This window comes from Panthera uncia, chromosome B4 (genome assembly GCF_023721935.1).
Source record: "Panthera uncia isolate 11264 chromosome B4, Puncia_PCG_1.0, whole genome shotgun sequence".
Taxonomy (NCBI): Eukaryota; Metazoa; Chordata; class Mammalia; order Carnivora; family Felidae; genus Panthera; species Panthera uncia.
In genome coordinates, this window is record NC_064809.1 from 88,550,089 (window position 1) to 88,557,571 (window position 7,483).

At 45.3% G+C, this 7,483-nt stretch overlaps 1 pseudogene; it reads right to left on the reverse strand.

The window, feature by feature from the left end:
* Positions 1-5,114: 5,114 nt before the first annotated feature.
* Positions 5,115-6,443, reverse strand: LOC125919312 (metaxin-1-like; annotated as a pseudogene).
* Between the last annotated feature and the right edge of the window lie 1,040 nt (positions 6,444-7,483).

The following is a 7,483-nucleotide window of genomic DNA, read 5'->3' on the forward strand; positions in this document are numbered from 1 at the left end:
TAAATAAAATTTAAATAAATTAAATTAAATTAAAGAAGAGCTAATAATACTTGTCTTTCCTACTTGACAGAGTGGCTATGAAGCTTATCTGAAATGGTGTGCATGGATGTCCTCTGTAGGATATAAAGTGCTATCCAAAGGTGATTTTTGAGAGGTGATATTTTACTCCTGGCTCAGTGCAAGGGGGCAGCCAATCAGAGGGAGGGTGGCCATAAGCAATACGGTCACACTGGTCCACGCTGGGAAATACTCCTCATAGGGCAGATGGACAAGGTTATTTCTAGCTTTACGTATTAACATGAGAGAGCTCAGGACAGAGTCAAGCAGGGGGTCAAGTTCATAAAAGAGGTCCTCCCATTCAGCAACAATCCCGTTCTGTATGCCTCATAATTTTGCTTCGCTTTCACACTATTTTCTTTAAAGTGAATAACTATCATGTCAACAAGTTCCTTCTAAAATTTGTGAAAAAGGTTCCATTTTTAGAGAATGAGCATTCCCTACCCTCTCCCGACCTCTGAGAAACAATGGTGTCGTTCGCTCTTCCCACCCCCCCCCCCACCAAGTGTGGAGCAAATCAACATGAAAAGATTCTTTAATGCTCAAATGTATACTACTGAGTAAGAAGTGAGAGGTTGTTTCTTTTACAGTGTCATTCACATTTATTCCATTTCACTGTGTAGATGCAAATTTTGACCTGCAAGCTCTACCTTTTTCCTGTAGATATTTTGCTCTCCTCCTGCAGGTATCTTTGTCTTATTGCCTAGGCTCGAGCTCCTCGAAGTGTCTCCGTTGCTTTAGTGGCCTAATTGTGCAGTGGCATATTTAAAAGTCATTATTTTCATCATCTATTAACTGTAGCCCAGAACAGTTTAAAAAATTGGGTGAGGCATTTTTGCAAAAGCATTTATGATGTGGGCTGCCAAGGAATGTGCAGCTGCGGGAGCTTCTTTGTCTAATCTCAGACTTTTACTTGAAAATGTATTAAGGGTGGATACCTGTGAGGAGGAACCAATTTGATCTCCCAAGAACTGCAAGCACAGGAGAGAGAGACGTGCTGAATCTATTGATCTTGGGAAAGGTTAGCACTTACAAAGTAGCCCTTTTATATTGAAATGAGCTGCCTGGGAGTGGACTGCACCTGCTATCTTGCTAGTTTTTCCGCATCTCTGAGGAGTGTGTACTAAGCAGTGGTGAATTGGCAAATGTTTAACCACAAGATGGGGGGTGGGGGGCGGGGAGCACCTGATTTGTTACATTTGCCGATTTCCTTGGTGTAAATACTCTCTCCGTAGCGAATTTCTACCTGTCACAATGAGCCACGGAATGCTGAGTTGGGAAGAAACGTAAAGTGGTACACCATCATATGTTAATTTTACCATACAGAGACGAGAGACCAATAATCTCAAAAGCGGAGATAATAACAAAATGAAGTGAAATAATTAGAAAGCGATGCCTTTGAGCCCTTGTTACCTTTTTTAAAAAAAATATATAATCTGGGGAGCCTGGGTGGCTCAGTCGGTTAAGCGGCCGACTTCGGCTCAGGTCATGATCTCGCGGTCCGTGAGTTCGAGCCCCGCGTCGGGCTCTGTGCTGACAGCTCGGAACCTGGAGCCTGTTTCGGATTCTGTGTCTCCCTCTCTCTGACCCTCCCCCGTTCATGCTCTGTCTCTCTCTGTCTCAAAAATAAAAATAAATGTTAAAATATATATATATATATATATATATAATCTATGTAATTGTAGATTTACATCATTTAAATATTAATAATGGCCACGGTTCACCAGCATACCACTGAGCCGAAGTCAAGAAGATTGACTATGTAACTAGATGATAAAATTGGGGTCATTCTGCTCCAGTTTTGGCAGGGGCACCAAAATCCAAGAATAAAGCAATTGGCTGCAAGTACCCTGTGTTAAAATATGAGGTGCTAGACCACCCATGTGGCACTTGCAAAGGGGGCGAACCCAAGTTGGCCAGCATCACCTTCCAGTTGGGCTGGAAGAGGCGGGGAGAGAATTTCCTTGGAAAAAAAAAATTGTTGGAGTGTACCTCAACACACACAACAGGGACTTCAAGTGGATGTCTCAGGGGACTAATACACACCTCCTGGAGTTTGGAAACATCATAAGGACTGGTATCTGAGGTCCACAAAGAACAGTAAGTATAAAGACTATGGCTGTTGCCACACCACTGTGTCTGATTACAGAGTAAAGAAGACTATAATAGAATAAAGTTTAGGGGCGCCTGGGTGGCTCAGTCAGTTGAGCGTCCAACTTTGGCTCAGGTCATGATCTCACGGTTCATGAGTTCGAGCCCCGCGTCGGGCTCTGTGCGGACAGCTTGGAGCCTGGAGCCTGCTTCGGATTCTGTGTCTCCTTCACTCTCTGCCCCTCCCCTGCTCATGCTCTGTCTCTCTCTGTCTCAAAAATAAATAAGCATTTAAAAAAATTAAAAAAAAAAAGAATAAAGTTTACTTCCACTGATGGTAGGGAAAGGTGAATGTTTCTTGGAGTTCAGATGTGGATTATATAAAAGGGAGCCAGACTGGGGTTGCCTTAGAGGGGACCTTGCTCAGTAAGCAAGTGATTACCTGGAGGGATGATGTGACCCTAACAGAGTAGTGCCCAAAAGCCCTTCAAGGGGGCAGTGTTAATCAGACAGCTCACTACGTCAAGGTGGTAGCAGTCAGAGGTCCCTGGTGAAGCCTCACTGACGAGCTGACAATAGCCTTGACTGAGAAAGAAATCAGTCGGGAGTGTCTGCCTCCCCAGACCGGTTAATGCCTTGTCACAGCTCTTTAATCTTTTCTGCTCCTTGATCCAATCTTACCGTACAAGGGTCAGGAACAGCAGCTAGAGGGAAGAAGGTAAGTGAGGAAAAGGGGGTAAAAACAGCAGTGCCCACGCCCAACTCCAGTCTACAGAGAATGCTTTAATTTGGATTACGATGATTTTTACAGTGCACTGGACTAGCAGTCATGAGCGTATAGACTGGGTCATTTTAAATGCCAGAATGAAGGACTATTCGTTTACTATCCAAGAGCAATGGAAAAGCGAAGCGATATTTCATCTTGGGGAGGGTGGAGGAGGGAAGGGATCCAGAAGTCAAATTTGAAGAGCACTGGAAGAACAAAGCTAGAAGTATGGTTTCTCCTTATAACCCATTGACGTAGAATCTGTCAGTCAGCCAATTACAAATGTATATTTTGAAGATTTTCTGAATACATTCAGATCTGCAATATTCCAGCGAATTGCTACTTAACAGAATGAAGTCACATTTGTTGGTACAAGGCCTTTCTGAGGACAAACAACAACAACCAAAACTTAGAGTGACTTTGGGAATTAAATATGGAAGTATTCCATACAGACTTGAATGCCAAGCTTGTGATCCTCAATTCTAACTGGTAACTCTTAGTCCTGAAAAGACAAGCTGACTTATAAAAGTTAGAGTGGATATAAGTTAACATAGGCTGTATAAATGCTAACGCAGTAAGGAGTTAAAAAGTGCAAGTTAAAATACTTTATAACTTTTCAATTACAGAACACTAAACAATCGATTCCTTCCGGATTGCCTAAGTTATTTTTTGTTTGGAACTGTACCTAATACACAGCCATAGAATTCTTGCTAAAAGGAATTTTTTACCTTCTACCTTCTCCATGTCATGAGTGTAAATGTGATTATAGAGTGGGGGCGTTATTTTGGGGGAATGGGCTGGGAACAAGTGTAAAAGCTCCCAGGTTCTATGAAACAGCCTTGTGTTGGATCCACTCACTAGGAGAAGTTATATTTGCAACAATGACTACGCCCAGAAAATTGTGTCAGGTTACTGGGCACAGAGGCCACACTGTCTCTTCCCAGGAGGGTATATGGGACCAAGGTAAAGGCTTCACGGGACACGGGCTGGTTGGTAGTAGCGATCATGCAGTGACAGAAGCAAAAAGGAGAAGGGGGAAAAGTGATAGAATGGCACTATGAGGTCCCTTTCAATTTGCAAACATTGCACCCTTTGATAGGCATTGAAACTGAAATGCCCACGGGGACTAGAAACATTGAGGAAGAAAAAGAAAAAGAAAAAAAACAGTTATGAAAACAGACTACAGGAAATGGTACACTAAATGGCTCCCGGTGCCCTGTTTCAGTGTGAGGGACTATAGGGTGTGGAGAGGAGTGCGGTGAACTGGAGACTAGCCTGAGTCCGTGCCTGATGTCCGTGCCACGGGAGAAGGTGGATCCAGCAGCTAAAACATCCGAGATTTGTAAGGCCCTGAGTTTTTCAATGTTACCAACTAATTTTAAAAGTTGAAAACACTGGGGCAGGGCCGGGGGTGGGGGGTGGGGGGTGGGGGGTGGGGGGAGGTGGGAGTCAAAATCACTGTCTTGTCCAAAATAAAACGTAGGTGCTCTATGACCGGGAGTATGTGGTCGAAATCTCTTAGATAATAATAATGATGATAATAATAATAATTCAGCCTTGTTCAGAGTATTTTAGAGGTCTTTGCTACTGCCTGGAATTAAGTGATTCACACATATTAACCGTTTTCATTCACACTTACACAGAACACCGCATTAATCACAAAAAAGGGTCGAATGTAAATTCCATGGCTTTCGGTTTTTGTGTTTTAAGAGCAAAAATGGCTGACGTGCAAATAATTCGAAATAAATGTTCTCGGGTCCTGTTATATTTTTAACCATTTGAGAAGGCACCCAGAATGGAGAAGAGGTCAAACAGGGCAGGGCCTTGTCTACCCTGAGAAGGTGAATATGGAGAACTCATGAACATTTATGGAAATACTTCAGAAATTAGAACTATTTGTGAGCTGCCGGAGCCCTGAGATTTTCATTGCCTCCTGCCAAACAATGCATTAGTTGTGGGAAGTATGCAGGGATATGAGAAAGATACAATCTGTAATTTCTGAGAATCCTTTCAGTGTACTCTTGCCGTCTTGTTGACCGAAGCGAAATCTCTAAGGAACCACGTTTACCCTTTTAAATGTTCATGTATTTATTTTGAGAGCGAGAAAGAGCAAGGGAGAGGCAGAGGGAGAGGGAGAGGCAGAGGGAGAGGGAGAGGCAGAGGGAGAGGGAGAGGGAGGGGGAGAGAGAGAATCCCAAGCAGGCTCTGCACGGTTAGCACGGAGCCTGACCTGGAGCTCTATCTTACAAACCGTGAAATCACGACCTGAGCTGACATCAAAAGTCGAAGGCTTAACCGCGGGAGCCACCCAGGCGCCCTAAGCCCACTCTTTTAGAAACGATCTATGAAGGCCGCTTGACCGAAATGTCAAAAATCTTCCTCCAATGGTGACACATACCTTATACACATACACACACTTAATGAAAATAGCTTTTTGGTTTCTCTTCTCAGTGTGGACAGCTTTCTTCTGGGAGTGGGCACCCCATTTCCAGGCTACCAACAACGGGGAAACACAGGGGCTTCTGGAATGCATGCCAGTAGAAAAATCAGTCCTGGGTGCAAGAGGACGAATTAATTATTCCTCTTCATCGTCCTCAACTGTGCCCAGGGACTGCGTGCCTGGGGTCGGAGCAGGCGTTGCTGGATAGAAACAACGCTACCGAGCGAGGCGTAGACCATCATGGCTGCCGGTCCCGCCAGCACCCGTGGGCTGTGGTTTCTCCGCAGTCACCGTCTGACATGGAGGTGGCACCCCAGCTCCATCCCAGGGGAAGCAGAGGTTGAGGATGTGGGTGCAGTAGGCACAGAGGTCGCGCAGTCAGGAAGGTGAGCCTGCGCCTTCCCACTGGGCAGCTTTGCCTGCAGCAGCAGGTCAAGAAGCCAAAGACCAAGGTGTCCAGGGCGGTGGAGGCATCTCCAAAAAAGAATGTCTGAGAGCCTAGGTGCTGAGACAGCAGGGTCGGGCGTCCCCGCGTCTCTTGCTCCAGCTCCTGCTCCAGCTCTTCCCCGTTCTCAAGCCTGAGCTCCCCCCACAGCAGCCGCAGCCACGAGGAACTGCCACTGCCTGCAGCCAGGAAGGAAGAAGTTGAGGGGAAAGGGCATGGCCGCTGCATACCACTTCCGGGGCACGTCCCCGTGGTTCTTGGTGTCTACTCAAGCGTGCGGGGCGCAGCTTCCCTCCCAGCGGAGACATGAAGGCCAAGGGGTCTGCTCCCTGCCAGGGTGAGATCTCATTTATTGGCTTTGTACTTCTCTTTTCCAAGGTGAGTGGTGACCTTGTGTGGTCTCAAGATGGCCTCTCCCTGACGAGTCCGAAGGGCAGGCAGAGTTCCTGAAGGGCTCCACCAGGAGTTGGTGACCTTGCGCACCTTGAGTGGGGCACCGGTAAATCTGGCATAGGTCCTCACAGCCAGGCTGTCCAGATCCACTGACCGTAGCCCCCTGACCAGCTCCCTGGGTGCTGCCATCTTACCCCCACTCTGTCCCGGATGAAAACGTGTAGCTTGTTTTTTGGCTTGTTTGTTGTTTTGTTTGCTTTTCTGTTTTTGTTCTTTTTTTTTTTTTTTTTTTAAAAAAAAAATCTCTTTTTTTCTCAAAAAAAATTTTCACTCTTTTTTTTTGAGTGTTTTTTTAAGAGCACCTCAGACTATAGAAAGGCACAATCCGATTTTAAAAGTTTTTGTGGATTTTTCAAGTAGTTTCATCCTAATAGAAGTGGATTATAATGACTGTAATGAAATCATCATTAGCAATTATTTTTTCAGTTTGGAGGCCTTGGAGATGAAATAAACTTGATGTCCGGTTCCTAAAGGGACCCAGCTAGGAAGCATATTGATCTCGATAAGAAATATAGAGTGAGCCCAAACATTCTTTCCCTCCCTAACTTAGGTCATTTCTCTGGCATGCAGTATGGTTTTTGACTATTTGGGTTGAAGGGAGGGGCCAGTTTCAGAGACTTCTATTTAACTATTCCTGGTCTCTGGGATAGCTCTGACCCCCCTAGGCCCAGAGATCAATGGAGCTGTCAGCCAGCTACAAAGTATCTCTATTTCAATTACAAATTCTATTTCAATTTGGGGACCAGGGAAATGACCACTGGGTTTGTCCACAATCCCAGTGGACTCATTGGGAACCAGACACAAGCCAGAAGTCCATTTATTTTATTATTTGACTCCCATGTGATCACATACTTATAGGGAGGCAAAGCAATGCTTTGAGCCTCTGGTTGGCATCGTGCCTTTTCCCTAGTAAGTGGCCCATAAGCTTCTTTCGAGAAGGGCAGTGGAATCATTACTGTGTTCACTTGCTGTGGTATTGCAGGGTCCTTCTTTCTGGAGACCTAGCCTCTTTAGCCACTGCGTTACATGTCCCCAAACTGGCTCAGGTTCAGAAACGTTTTATTGGGATGAGTGGCTGCAGCCTCCTGATTATCCATCCTTGATCTCTTTTGATATAGTGGATTAAGTAGTACACTCCCTAGCTGCCCATCTATTTTGCCCTTAAGGACACTGTCCTACTGACAACGGCCATGTTACTCAGAGCGTAGACCCCCCTCTGTCTGCCTTTGTG